The sequence below is a fragment of the Heterodontus francisci genome, chromosome 2 (genome assembly GCF_036365525.1).
Source record: "Heterodontus francisci isolate sHetFra1 chromosome 2, sHetFra1.hap1, whole genome shotgun sequence".
Taxonomy (NCBI): Eukaryota; Metazoa; Chordata; class Chondrichthyes; order Heterodontiformes; family Heterodontidae; genus Heterodontus; species Heterodontus francisci.
This window is the reverse complement of record NC_090372.1, coordinates 125,256,611-125,270,606: the sequence shown is the minus strand read 5'-3', so window position 1 is coordinate 125,270,606 and position 13,996 is coordinate 125,256,611. Positions and strand designations below refer to the sequence as shown.

General features: G+C 67.5%; 1 protein-coding gene across 4 annotated transcripts in view; it reads right to left on the bottom strand.

Annotated features, from left to right (window-relative positions):
* Positions 1–13,390, bottom strand: part of tex10 (testis expressed 10) — a 186,238-nt gene extending 172,848 nt beyond the window's left edge. For 2 of the 4 annotated variants that reach the window (XM_068010421.1, XM_068010410.1), the window contains exons 1-2: positions 13,167–13,390; positions 742–816 (exon numbers count right to left, since the gene is read on the bottom strand). The gene's annotated coding sequence lies outside the window, so the exon portion shown is untranslated. The remainder of the gene's footprint in view (positions 1–741; positions 817–13,166) is intronic. The other 2 variants (XM_068010393.1, XM_068010402.1) reach the window with 2 other exon arrangements.
* Positions 13,391–13,996: the final 606 nt, after the last annotated feature.

The window sequence follows — 13,996 nt, the reverse complement described above, 5'->3', positions numbered from 1 at the left end:
AGTACAACAAGCTCAAAACAGCAACTACGTGAATTTCTGAGGCAACTAACCAGAAAGTGATAAAATACAAGGAAATTACTCACTTTTGCTATATTTTTCCCAACTCCTCTCTGCTCTACACATGCCTATCACAAACCTACATTCCATGAAAACAAATCATACAGCAAACTTACTGGAATTAAGGCATCAACATATATTTAGTTTTACTTTGAGCTATGTATAACATTTGTCAAAAAACAGGAACAAAATAAAAAACATAGATGTAATAATGTAATAATTTTAAACAGGAGCATTTGGTTTCTGGTAAGAATTGAAGAGATAAATAGGAGATCCTGGAAAAGACCACCAATCCACCCCCCTCAGCAGTACAAATGTGTGGCCAGGCAGACTTGGTATAAAGATACGGGAGCAAATTAAACAAAATTTAGGAGCTGATAATGTGGTCACTCTACCATACAGTGAGTATCACAGCAAGGGTAGGGTCAGGCTTCACAGTAATGCCTCTGCCTTCATAGCCAAATTGCCTTCCAAAACACATTGGTTGGGTTAACACATGAAGAATGTGATTGCATTCACCATACCCCAGCAACTTTATGAAAGGAAAAATGTAGTCAAAACTATAAAACAATTATAGCAAAGACAGATGCAAAGTAAGCTTGATCAAGAACATGATGAGAAATGTATCCTGACAACAAATGTGTCAACACAACAATCAGGTATGAATTACTACATCATACTTACAAAGCCCCTGGCTCCTTTTCAGGCAAGCAGAGGAGATACAACTCCTCCTCTCACAGTCCAGGACTCCAAACACTCCTGAAACATACAATAATTTACATGTACTTCCTCCAACCTAGCACACTGTATTTGCTGCTCATGATGTGGGCTCCTCTACATTGGGGAAACCAACACAGTATACTTCCTGTGTCGCTTGCTAATACCACTTCTGCCACTTAACCATCTCCTGGTTCTCCACCCAAGCAATTCACAGATTTTTCATTCCCTTTTTGCTGCTCTGTTCTTTTTAAAGTTTTATTCATCTGTAATATCTTTCAGTGCTGAAGAACAGTCCTGCACCTGAAATCTCCACTGACTGACTTGTTTCTCCACTGATGATGTCTGATCTGAATATTTCCAGCCTTTTTGTTTTCAGCTGTCCAGTTCTTGCAGTATTTTATTTCTTGAAAAAAAATAACTTTTTATAGCTCAACAGTGCCAGTCAGCAACTGAAAGGAAATTCATCAATAGATGTAGTACCAATTAACCTGTGTTATGATCCCTGTGGAAATCAACAAGCTAAAAGAACCAAATTTAGCAAATGATCCAATAAAAGGACAAGATTTCACTTGCATAACTTTTATCAAACCAAAATGAACAAAATTATACATGAATTAACAGACAAATCACGGTCAATATATATATTACAAATTACATATTAACTATCACAGCCCTGAAACATTCTGTTTCTCTCTCTCCACAGATGCTGCCTGACCTGAATACTTCCAGTATTTTCTGTTTTTATTTCAGCACCAACAGATAGATCTCACGGATTTACTGAGCAGTCCACTCAGCATATAAGGCACCAATTACAGCCACAAAGTTCTTCAAAGCTCTGAATTTCCTCAGGTAAATCTCCAACTCCATTCTTCAAAGATGCAACCATCTATTCTCATCCGACAGCAGTTCACCTTCAACTCGAGCTCCACGGGTACGGCCTTCACCACAACGATGCACTTCTCCAGAACTACCTTAGCTCTGTTTACGACAATCTTGATGGCATGGCTCCACCAGTATTAACTTAAGTAACAGAAACAGCTGCAGCCAGCTCCAGGATTCAGCCTTCATTTACTTTAGCTTGCCTGCACTCCACCCGTGTGATCTGAGCTTGGATGGCTCTGTGCCTCTTTTACTGGTTCCAACCAGTTTCTGTATTCCCCAGAAACCTGGTTTCAGTTTCCCTTTCAGTTAAGGCCCGTCTCAACAAAAAAAACTTTGAAACCAGGGACAGTGCACCTAACAGAACATTCATACAACAGCTCGCACATGCACCCCCCCACCAACTGGTCGACCAGATTGCAAACTCCATCACACCCACGATCACAGAAAAACACAATTATGCCATCACATGCATATCCACATTACCTACCTTTGGGATTTCAGTGTCAGTTGTGGCACATTGTGAAATAAACAAATCCCAATTTATACTCTGTCCCATACAGATAACACACCATCTTGATCTCGCGCGGGGGCAGGGGACAGCGCTAAATGCTGCCCCTGCCCCCACATCCCCTTGCACTCTACCTGCCATGCTGCTCTCCTTTCTCCTTCCACCCCAATATCCACCATCCACGGCACTCTCTGCTCTCCTGATCCACCGCTCCCTGACTTGGCCTGCTCTCCCCCTACCCCCACTCTGCCTTCCCCACCCCCACTCCCTCAAACCACCCCCCCCCACCACCACCCCTCCCCTCTCTCACCCCCCCACCACCACCCCTCCCTCTCACTCACCCCCCCACCACCACCCCTCCCTCTCTCTCACCCCCCCACCACCACCCCTCCCTCTCTCTCACCCCCCCACCACCACCCCTCCCTCTCTCTCACCCCCCCACCACCACCCCTCCCTCTCACTCACCCCCCCACCACCACCCCTCCCTCTCTCTCACCCCCCCACCACCACCCCTCCCTCTCTCACACCCCCCCACCACCACCCCTCCCTCTCTCTCACCCCCTCCCTCTCTCTCACCCCCCCACCACCACCCCTCCCTCTCTCTCACCCCCCCCACCACCACCCCTCCCTCTCTCTCACCCCCTCCCTCTCTCACACCCCCCACCACCACCCCTCCCTCTCTCTCACCCCCTCCCTCTCTCTCACACCCCCCCACCACCACCCCTCCCTCTCTCTCACCCCCTCCCTCTCTCTCACCCCCCCACCACCACCCCTCCCTCTCTCTCACCCCCCCCCACCACCACCCCTCCCTCTCTCACACCCCCTCCCTCTCTCTCACCCCCCCACCACCACCCCTCCCTCTCTCTCACCCCCCTCCCTCTCTCTCACCCCCCCACCACCACCCCTCCCCTCTCTCTCTCACCCCCTCCCTCTCTCTCACCCCCCCCACCACCATCCCTCCCTCTCTCTCTCACCCCCTCCCTCTCTCACACCCCCCCCACCACCACCCCTCCCTCTCTCTCACCCCCTCCCTCTCTCTCACCCCCCCACCACCACCCCTCCCTCTCTCTCACCCCCTCCCTCTCTCTCACCCCCCCACCACCACCCCTCCCTCTCTCTCACCCCCTCCCTCTCTCTCACTCCCCCACCCCACCACCACCCCTCCCTCTCTCTCACCCCCTCCCTCTCTCTCACCCCCCCCACCACCACCCCTCCCTCTCTCTCACCCCCTCCCTCTCTCTCACCCCCCCACCACCACCCCTCCCTCTCTCTCACCCCCTCCCTCTCTCTCACTCCCCCACCACCACCCCTCCCTCTCTCTCACCCCCCCCCCACCACCACCCCCCCTCTCTCACACCCCCTCCCTCTCTCTCACCCCCCCCACCACCACCCCCTCCCTCTCCTCACCCCCTCCTTCTCTCTCACCCCCCACACCACCACCCCTCCCTCACTCTCACCCCCCCACCACCACCCCTCCCTCTCTCTCACCCCCCCACCACCTCCCTCTCTCTCACCCCCCCCACCACCACCCCTCCCTCTCTCTCACCCCCCCACCACCACCCCTCCCTCTCTCTCACCCCCCCACCACCACCCCCTCCCTCTCTCTCACCCCCCCACCACCACCACCCCTCCCTCTCTCTCACCCCCCCCCACCACCACCCCTCCCTCTCTCTCACCCCCCCCCACCACCACCCCTCCCTCTCTCTCACCCCCCCCACCACCACCCCTCCCTCTCTCTCACCCCCCCCCACCACCACCCCTCCCTCTCTCTCACCCCCCCCCACCACCACCCCTCCCTCTCTCTCACCCCCCCCACCACCACCCCCTCTCTCACCCCCCCACCACCACCCCTCCCTCTCTCACCCCCCCACCACCACCCCTCCCTCTCTCTCACCCCCCCACCACCACCCCTCCCTCTCTCTCACCCCCCCCACCACCACCCCTCCCTCTCTCTCACCCCCCCACCACCACCCCTCCCTCTCTCTCACCCCCCCACCACCACCCCTCCCTCTCTCTCACCCCCCCACCACCACCCCTCCCTCTCTCTCACCCCCCCCACCACCACCCCTCCCTCTCTCTCACCCCCCCACCACCACCCCTCCCTCTCTCTCACCCCCCCCACCACCCCTCCCTCTCTCTCACCCCCCCCCACCACCCCTCCCTCTCACTCACCCCCCCACCCCCCTCCCTCTCTCACACCCCCCCCACCCCCCTCCCTCTCTCTCCCCCCCACCCTCCCTCTCCCCCACCCCCTCCCTCTCTCTCACCCCCCCCACCCCCACCCCCCTCCCTCCCTCTCCCCACCACCCCACCACCCTCCCTCTCCCCCACCCCCTCCCTCTCTCACCCCCCCCACCCCACCCCCCTCCCTCTCTCTCACCCCCCCACCCCACCCCCCTCCCTCTCTCTCTCACCACCCCACCCCCCTCCCCTCTCTCTCTCTCACCACCCCCACCCCCCTCCCTCTCTCTCACCCCCCCCACCCCCCTCCCTCTCTCTCACCACCCCCCCCGCCCCCTCCCTCTCTCTCACCACCCCCCCCCGCCCCCCTCCCTCTCTCTCACCACCCCCCCCCGCCCCCCTCCCTCTCTCTCACCACCCCCCCCCGCCCCCCTCCCTCTCTCACCCCCCCCACCGCCCCCCTCCCTCTCTCACACCCCCCCCCGCCCCCCTCCTCTCTCTCACCCCCCCCCCCGCCCCCCTCCCTCTCTCTCACCACCCCCCCCCCACCCCCCTCCCTCTCTCTCACCCCCCCACCCCCCCCACCCCCTCCCTCTCTCTCACCCCCCCCACCCCCCCTCCTTCTCTCTCACCCCCCCCCACCCCCCCTCCTCTCTCTCACCCCCCCCCCCACCCCCCCTCCTTCTCTCTCACCACCCCCCCCGCCCCCCTCCCTCTCTCTCACCCCCCCCACCCCCCCTCCTTCTCTCTCACCACCCCCCCCCCCCCCTCCCTCTCTCTCACCACCCCCCCCCCCCCCCCTCCCTCTCTCTCACACCCCCCACCCCCCCTCTCTCTCACCCCCCCCACCCACCCCCCTCCCTCTCTCTCTCACACCCCCCCCCACCCACCCCCCCCCTCTCTCTCTCACTCCCCCCCCACCCACCCCCCCACCCCTCTCTCTCACACCCCCCCCCACCCACCCCCCTCCCTCTCTCTCTCACACCCCCCCCACCCACCCCCCTCCCTCTCCTCTCACTCCCCCCCCACCCACCCCCCCCTCCCTCTCTCTCACACTCCCCCCCCCACCCACCCCCCTCCCTCTCTCTCTCACCCCCCCCCACCCACCCCCCTCCCTCTCCTCTCACCCCCCCCCACCCACCCCCCCCCCTCTCTCTCACACCCCCCCCCACCCACCCCCCTCCCTCCTCTCTCACCACCCCCCCCACCCACCTCCCCTCTCACCCCCCCCCACCCACCCCCCTCCCTCTCTCCACTCCCCCCCCACCCACCCCCCTCCCCTCTCTCACCCCCCCCCACCCACCCCCCCCCCCCTCACCCCCCCCCCACCCACCCCCCCCCCCCTCTCTCACACCCCCCCCACCCACCCCCCTCCCTCTCCCACCCCCCCCCACCCACCCACCCCCCCCCCCTCTCACCCACCCCCCCCACCCACCCACCCCCCCTCCCCTCTCTCCTCCTCTCACCCCCCCCACCTCCCTCTCTCTCACCCCCCCCACCCACCCCCCTCCCTCCTCTCACCCACCCCCCACCCACCCCCCTCCCTCTCTCTCACCCACCCCCCACCCAACCCCCCCCTCCTCTCACCCCCCCACCCTCTCTCACCCCCCCCCTCCTCACACCCCCCCCCACCCAACCCCCTCCCTCTCACCCCCCCCTCCCTCTCTCTCACCCCCCCCCACCCAACCCCCTCCCCTCTCTCACCCCCCCTCCCTCTCTCACCCCCCCACCCCACCCCCCTCCCTCTCTCACCCCCCCCACCCACCCCCCCTCCCCTCTCTCACACCCCCCCCCACCCACCCCCCTCCCTCTCACACCCCCCCCACCCACCCCCCTCCCACCCACACACCCCCCCCACCCACCCCCCTCCCTCTCTCTCACCCCCCCACCCACCCCCCTCCCTCTCCCACCCACCCCCCTCCCTCTCTCTCACACCCCCCCCCACCCACACCCCCCCCCTCTCTCTCTCTCACACCCCCCCCACCCACCCCCCTCCCCTCTCTCCTCACACCCCCCCCCCACCCACCTCCCTCTCTCACCCCCCCCACCCACCCCCCTCCCTCTCTCACCCCCCCCACCCACCCCCCTCCCTCTCTCACACCCCCCCCCCCACCCACCCCCCTCCCTCTCTCTCACCCCCCCCCACCCCTCTCTCACACCCCCCTCCCTCTCTCTCACCCCCCCCCACCCACCCCCCTCCTCTCTCTCACACCCCCTCCACCCACCCCCCTCCCTCTCTCTCACCCCCCCCACCCACCCACCCCCCTCCCTCTCTCTCTCTCTCTCTCTCTCCACCCCCCCCACCTCCCTCTCTCTCACCCCCCCCACCCACCCCCCCTCCCTCTATCACCCCCCCCCAACCACCCCCCTCCCTCTCTCTCACCCCCCCCCCACCCACCCCCCTCCCTCTCTCTCACCCCCCCCACCCACCCCCCCTCCCTCACCCCCCCCCCACCCAACCCCCTCCCTCTCTCTCCCCCCCCCCCTCTCCCCCCCCTCCCTCTCTCTCACCCCCCCACCCAACCCCCTCCCTCTCTCACACCCCCCCCTCCCTCTCTCACCCCCCCCACCCACCCACCCCCCTCCCTCTCTCTCTCTCTCACCCCCCCCCACCTCCCTCTCTCTCACCCCCCCCACCCACCCCCCTCCCTCTCTATCACCCCCCCCTCAACCACCCCCCTCCCTCTCTCACACCCCCCCCCCACCCACCCCCCTCCCTCTATCTCACCCCCCCCACCCACCCCCCTCCCTCTCTCTCACCCCCCCCACCCACCCCCCTCCCTCTCTCTCACCCCCCCCCACCCAACCCCCTCCCTCTCTCACCCCCCCTCCCTCTCTCCCCCCCCCCCTCTCTCTCACCCCCCCACCCAACCCCCTCCCTCTCACCCCCCCCCCCCTCTCCACACCCCCCACCCACCCCCCTCCCTCTCTCTCACCCCCCCCCCCACCCACCCCCCTCCCCTCTCTCACCCCCCCCCACCCACCCCCCTCCCTCTCTCTCACCCCCCCCTCCCCTCTCCTCACCCCCCCCCCACCCACCCCCCCCTCCTCTCACCCCCCCCCCCCACCCACCCCCCTCCCCTCTCTCACACCCCCCCCCTCCTCTCACCCCCCCCCACCCACCCCCTCCCTCTCCCACACCCCCCCCCACCCACCCCCCTCCCTCTCCTCACCCCCCCCCACCCACCCCCCTCCCCTCTCTCACCCCCCCCCACCCACCCCCCCCCTCACCCACCCCCCCCCACCACCCCCCCCCCTCTCTCCACCCCCCCCCACCCACCCCCCTCCCTCTCTCACACCCCCCCCCCCACCCACCCCCCCCCCTCTCTCTCACCCCCCCCCACCCACCCCCCTCCCTCTCTCTCACACCCCCCCCCACCCACCCCCCTCCCTCTCTCTCACCCCCCCCCACCACCCCCCTCCCTCTCTCTCACCCCCCCCCCCACCCACCCCCCTCCCTCTCTCTCACCCCCCCCCCCACCCACCCCCCCCCTCCCTCTCACCACCCCCCCCCCACCCACCCCCCTCCCTCTCTCTCACCCCCCCCCCACCCCCCTCCCTCTCTCTCACCCCCCCCCCCACCCACCCCCCCCCTCCCTCACTCTCACCCCCCCCCACCCACCCCCCCTCCCCTCTCTCACCCCCCCACCCCACCCCCCTCCCTCTCTCTCACCCCCCCCCACCCACCCCCCTCCCTCCTCTCACCCCCCCCCCACCCCCCCCTCCCCTCTCTCACACCCCCCCACCCACCCCCCTCCCTCTCTCTCACCCCCCCCCCACCCACCCCCCTCCCTCCTCTCACCCCCCCCCCACCCACCCCCCTCCCTCTCTCCACCCACCCCCCCTCCCCTCTCACACCCCCCCCCCACCCACCCCCCTCCCTCTCTCACACCCCCCCCCACCCACCCCCCTCCCACTCTCTCACCCCCCCCCCCCACCCACCCCCCTCCCTCTCTCTCACCCCCCCCCACCCACCCCCCCTCCCTCTCTCTCACCCCCCCCCACCCACCCCCCTCCCTCTCTCTCACCCCCCCCACCCACCCCCCTCCCTCTCTCTCACCCCCCCCACCCACCCCCCTCCCTCTCTCTCACCCCCCCCTCCCTCTCTCCCTCTCTCACCCCCCCCCACCCACCCCCCCTCCCCTCTCTCACCCCCCCTCCCTCTCACCCCCCCCCCTCCCTCTCTCTCACCCCCCCCACCCACCCCCCTCCCTCTCTCACCCCCCCCCCCCACCCACACCCCCTCCCTCTCTCTCACCCCCCCCCACCCCACCCCCCTCCCTCTCTCTCACCCCCCCCACCCACCCCCCTCCCTCTCTCTCACCCCCCCCCACCCACCCCCCTCCCTCTCTCTCACCCCCCCCACCCACCCCCCCTCCCTCTCTCTCACCCCCCCCACCCACCCCCCTCCCTCTCTCTCACCCCCCCCCACCCACCCCCCTCCCTCTCTCTCACCCCCCCACCCACCCCCCTCCCTCTCTCACCCCCCCCACCCACCCCCTCCCTCCTCTCACCCCCCCCACCCACCCCCCTCCCTCTCTCTCACCCCCCCCACCCACCCCCCTCCCTCTCTCTCACCCCCCCCACCCACCCCCCTCCCTCTCTCTCACCCCCCCACACCACCCCCCCTCTCTCACCCCCCCCACCCACCCCCTCCCTCTCTCACCCCCCCCACCCACCCCCCTCCCTCTCTCTCACCCCCCCCCACCCACCCACCCCCCTCCCTCCTCTCACCCCCCTCCCTCTCTCTCACCCCCCCCCCACCCACCCACCCCCCTCCCTCTCTCACACCCCCCCCCCACCCACCCACCCCCCACCCTCTCTCTCACCCCCCCCCCACCCACCCACCCCCCTCCCTCTCTCTCACCCCCCCCCCACCCACCCCCCTCCCTCTCTCTCACCCCCCCCCCACCCACCCACCCCCCTCCCTCTCTCTCACCCCCCCCCCCACCCACCCCCCCTCCCTCTCTCTCTCTCTCTCCCCCCCACCCCCCGTCCCTCTCACCCCCCCACCCCCCCCCTCCCTCCCTCTCACCCCCCCCACCCCCCTCCCTCTCACCCCCCCCCACCCCCCTCCCTCCCTCTCACCCCCCCCCACCCCCCTCCCTCTCTCTCACCCCCCCCACCCCCCCTCCCTCTCTCTCATCCCCCCACCCCCCCTCCCTCTCTCACCCCCCCACCCTCTCACCCCCCCACCCCCTCCCTCTCTCTCACCCCCCCCACCCCCCTCCCTCCCTCTCTCTCACCCCCCTCCCTCCCTCTCTCTCACCCCCCGCACCCACCCCCCTCCCTCCCTCTCACCCCCCACCCTCCCTCTCTCTCACCCCCCACCCTCCCTCTCTCTCACCCCCCGCACCCACCCCCCTCCCTCCCTCTCACCCCCCACTCCCCCTACCCCCCACTCCCTCTCACCCCCCACCCCCCCTACCCCCCACTCCCTGTCACCCCCCACCCCCCCTACCCCCCACTCCCTCTCACCCCCCCACCCCCCCTCCCTCCCCCCCACCCCCCTCCCTCCCTCTCACCCCCCCACCCCCCTCCCTCCCCCCCACCCCCCTCCCTCCCCCCCACCCCCCTCCCTCCCTCTCACCCCCCCACCCCCCTCCCTCTCACCCCCCCCTCCCTCTCACCCCCCTCCCTCCCCCCCCCCACCCCCCTCCCTCCCTCCCCCACCCCCCTCCCTCCCTCCCTCTCACCCCCCTCCCTCCCTCTCACCCCCCCCCACCCCCCTCCCTCTCACCCCCCCCCACCCCCCTCCCTCTCACCCCCCCCCTCCCTCCCCCCCCCACCCCCCTCCCTCCCTCCCTCCCCACCCCCCTCCCTCCCTCCCTCCCTCTCACCCCCCTCCCTCCCTCCCTCTCACCCCCCTCCCTCCCTCTCACCCCCCCCCACCCCCCTCCCTCTCCCTCAACCCCCCCACCCCCCCCTCCCTCCCTCTCCCCCCCCACCCCCCCTCCCTCCCTCTCCCCCCCACCCCCCTCCCTCTCCCCCCCCACCCCCCTCCCTCCCTCTCCCCCCCACCCCCCTCCCTCTCCCCCCCACCCCCCTCCCTCTCCCCCCCACCCCCCCCTCCCTCCCTCTCACCCCCCCTCACCCCCCTCCCTCCCTCTCACCCCCCCTCACCCCCCTCCCTCCCTCTCACCCCCCCTCACCCCCCTCCCTCCCTCTCACCCCCCCCACCCCCCTCCCTCTCACCCCCCTCCCTCCCTCTCACCCCCCCCCCACCCCCCTCCCTCTCTCTCACCCCCCCCCACCCCCCTCCCTCTCTCTCATCCCCCCACCCCCCCTCCCTCTCTCTCACCCCCCCACCCTCTCACCCCCCCACCCCCTCCCTCTCTCTCACCCCCCCCACCCCCCCTCCCTCCCTCTCTCTCACCCCCCCTCCCTCCCTCTCTCTCACCCCCCGCACCCCCCACCCTCCCTCTCTCTCACCCCCCACCCTCCCTCTCGCTCACACCCCCCGCACCCACCCCCCTCCCTCCCTCTCACCCCCCACTCCCCCTACCCCCCACTACCCTCTCACCCCCCACCCCCCCTACCCCCCACTCCCTCTCACCCCCCCTACCCCCCACTCCCTGTCACCCCCCACCCCCCCTACCCCCCACTCCCTCTCACCCCCCCACCCCCCACTCCCTCTCACCCCCCCACCCCCCTCCCTCCCCCCCACCCCCCTCCCTCCCTCTCACCCCCCCACCCCCCTCACCCCCCCCCTCCCTCCCCCCCCCACCCCCCTCCCTCCCTCCCCACCCCCCTCCCTCCCTCCCTCCCTCTCACCCCCCTCCCTCCCTCTCACCCCCCCCACCCCCCTCCCTCTCACTCCCCTCCCTCCCTCTCACCCCCCCCACCCCCCCCCCCTCCCTCCCCCCCCACCGCCCTCCCTCCCTCCCCACCCCCCTCCCTCCCTCCCTCCCTCTCACCCCCCCTCCCTCCCTCTCACCCCCCCCACCCCCCTCCCTCTCACCCCCCCACCCCCCTCCCTCTCACCCCCCCACCCCCCTCCCTCTCACCCCCCCTCCCCCCTCCCTCTCACCCCCCCCTCCCTCCCTCTCACCCCCCCTCCCTCCCTCTCACCCCCCTCCCTCTCACCCACCCCCCTCCCTCCCTCTCACCCCCCCTCCCTCTCACCCACCCCCCCCTCCCTCCCTCTCACCCCCCCTCCCTCCCTCTCACCCCCCCTCCCACCACCCTCTCCCTCAACCCCCCCACCCCCCTCCCTCCCTCTCCCCCCCCACCCCCCTCCCTCCCTCTCCCCCCCACCCCCCTCCCTCTCCCCCCCACCCCCCTCCCTCCCTCTCACCCCCCCTCACCCCCCTCCCTCCCTCTCGCCCCCCCTCACCCCCCTCCCTCCCTCGCCCCCCCCTCACCCCCCTCCCTCCCTCTCGCCCCCCCTCACCCCCCTCCCTCCCGCCCCCCACCCCCTCCCCCCTCCCTCCCTCTCACCCCCCCTCACCCCCCTCCCTCCCTCACCCCCCTCCCTCCCTCTCACCCCCCCTCCCTCTCACCCCCCCACCCTCCCTCTCTCTCACCCCCCCCCTCTCTCACCCCCCCCTCTCTCACCCCCCCCACCCCCCCTCCCTCTCTCACCCCCCCCCACCCCCCCTCCCTCTCTCACCCCCCTCCCTCCCTCTCTCTCACCCCCCTCCTCCCTCTCTCTCTCACCCCCTCCCTCCCTCTCTCTCACACCCCCTCCCTCCCTCTCTCTCTCACCCCCCTCCCTCCCTCTCTCTCTCACCCCCCTCCCTCCCTCTCTCTCTCACCCCCCCCTCCCTCTCTCTCTCACCCCCCCCCTCCCTCTCTCTCTCACCCCCCCCTCCCTCTCTCTCTCACCCCCCCACCCTCTCTCTCACCCCCCCCACCCCCCTCCCTCTCACCCCCCCCACCCCCCTCCCTCTCTCTCACCCCCCCCCCACCCCCCTCCCTCTCTCTCACCCCCCCCACCCCCCTCCCTCTCTCTCACCCCCCCCACCCCCCTCCCTCTCTCTCACCCCCCCCCCACCCCCCTCCCTCTCTCTCACCCCCCCCCACCCCCCTCCCTCTCTCTCACCCCCCCCCACCCCCCTCCCTCTCTCTCACCCCCCCCCACCCCCCTCCCTCTCTCTCACCCCCCCCCACCCCCCTCCCTCTCTCTCACCCCCCCCCCCACCCCCCTCCCTCTCTCTCACCCTCCCTCTCTCTCACCCCCCCCCCACCCCCCTCCCTCTCTCTCACCCCCCCCCCCACCCCCCTCCCTCTCTCTCACCCCCCTCCCACCCCCCTCCCTCTCTCTCACCCCCCCCCCACCCCCCTCCCTCTCTCTCACCCCCCCCCCACCCCCCTCCCTCTCTCTCACCCCCCCCCCACCCCCCTCTCACCCCCCCCCCACCCCCCCCCACCCCCCTCTCACCCCCCCCCCACCCCCCTCCCTCTCTCTCTCACCCCCCCCCACCCCCCTCCACCCCCCTCCCTCTCTCTCACCCCCCCCCCCACCCCCCTCCCTCTCTCTCACCCCCCCCCCCACCCCCTTCCCTCCACCCCCTTCCCTCCCTCTCACCCCCTCTCTCTCCCTCTCACCCCCTCTCTCTCACCCACCACCCCCTCCCTCTCTCTCACCCCCTCCCACCCACCCGTCCCTCTCTCTCACCCCCCCCACCCCCTTCCCTCCACCCCCTTCCCTCCCTCTCACCCCCCTCCCTCCCTCTCACCCCCCTCCCTCCCTCTCACCCCCTCTCTCTCCCTCTCACCCCCTCCCACCCACCCGTCCCTCTCTCTCACCCCCTCCCACCCACCCGTCCGTCCCTCTCTCCCTCTCTCTCCCCTGCTCCCCATGGGTCACATTTACCTCCTCGAACCTTCCTTCAACTGCCAGAGACACGCGAGGTCTTCCCGGGCTTCTCCTCTGAACAACACGCAGTCGAGATGGCCGGTTCGCTCCTGTGCTACTAATCGCGGTGTTGTGTTTTTTGGTATTATTAATTTTTTTCGCACTCCCGCTGTTCCGTTCGACTGGCGGTTGATCTTCCAATAAATATTTCTTCCGAAAGCAGTTGTGAGGGCACTCGAGGTCTTCTCACCGGGGTTCTGGGAAATGTAGTTCTTCATCACGTGGGACGATCTCATCAAGAAATAAAAACAGAAATTGCTGCAAGTGTCCAACAAGTGAAGCAGCATCTGTGGAGAGAGAAACCGAGTTCACGTTTCAGGTCCATAACCTTACCAGAACTGGAAAAAAAATAGAAATGCAATATGAGGAGGGTGGGTTAAAGAATGAAAGCAAAGGTCTGTGATGGAGCAGAGGATGGGAGATGTTGAGTGATCAAAGATTTTGGTGGTACAAGACCAAAAGAAGGGGTAATGGAAATAAGTACACGTAAATTATGTCTCACCTGGAAGGAGTGTTTGGTGCCTTGGATGGTGAGGATAGAGGAGGTAAAAGGGTAGCTTTACCTCCTGTGCTTCCAAAGGAAGTGGAGGGATGTTGGGGGTAATGGAGGAGTGGAATGGTGACAGGGGAGGGGAAGATGTATTTTGTGGTGGTATTGCACTGGAGGTAGCAGAAATGACAGAGGAGGATCCGTTGAATAGGGAGACTGGTGGAATGGAAGGTGAGGACAAGGGTCTCTCGTTGGTGGTTCTGTGAGGGAGGCAAAGGGGTGAGGGCAGAAGTGCGGG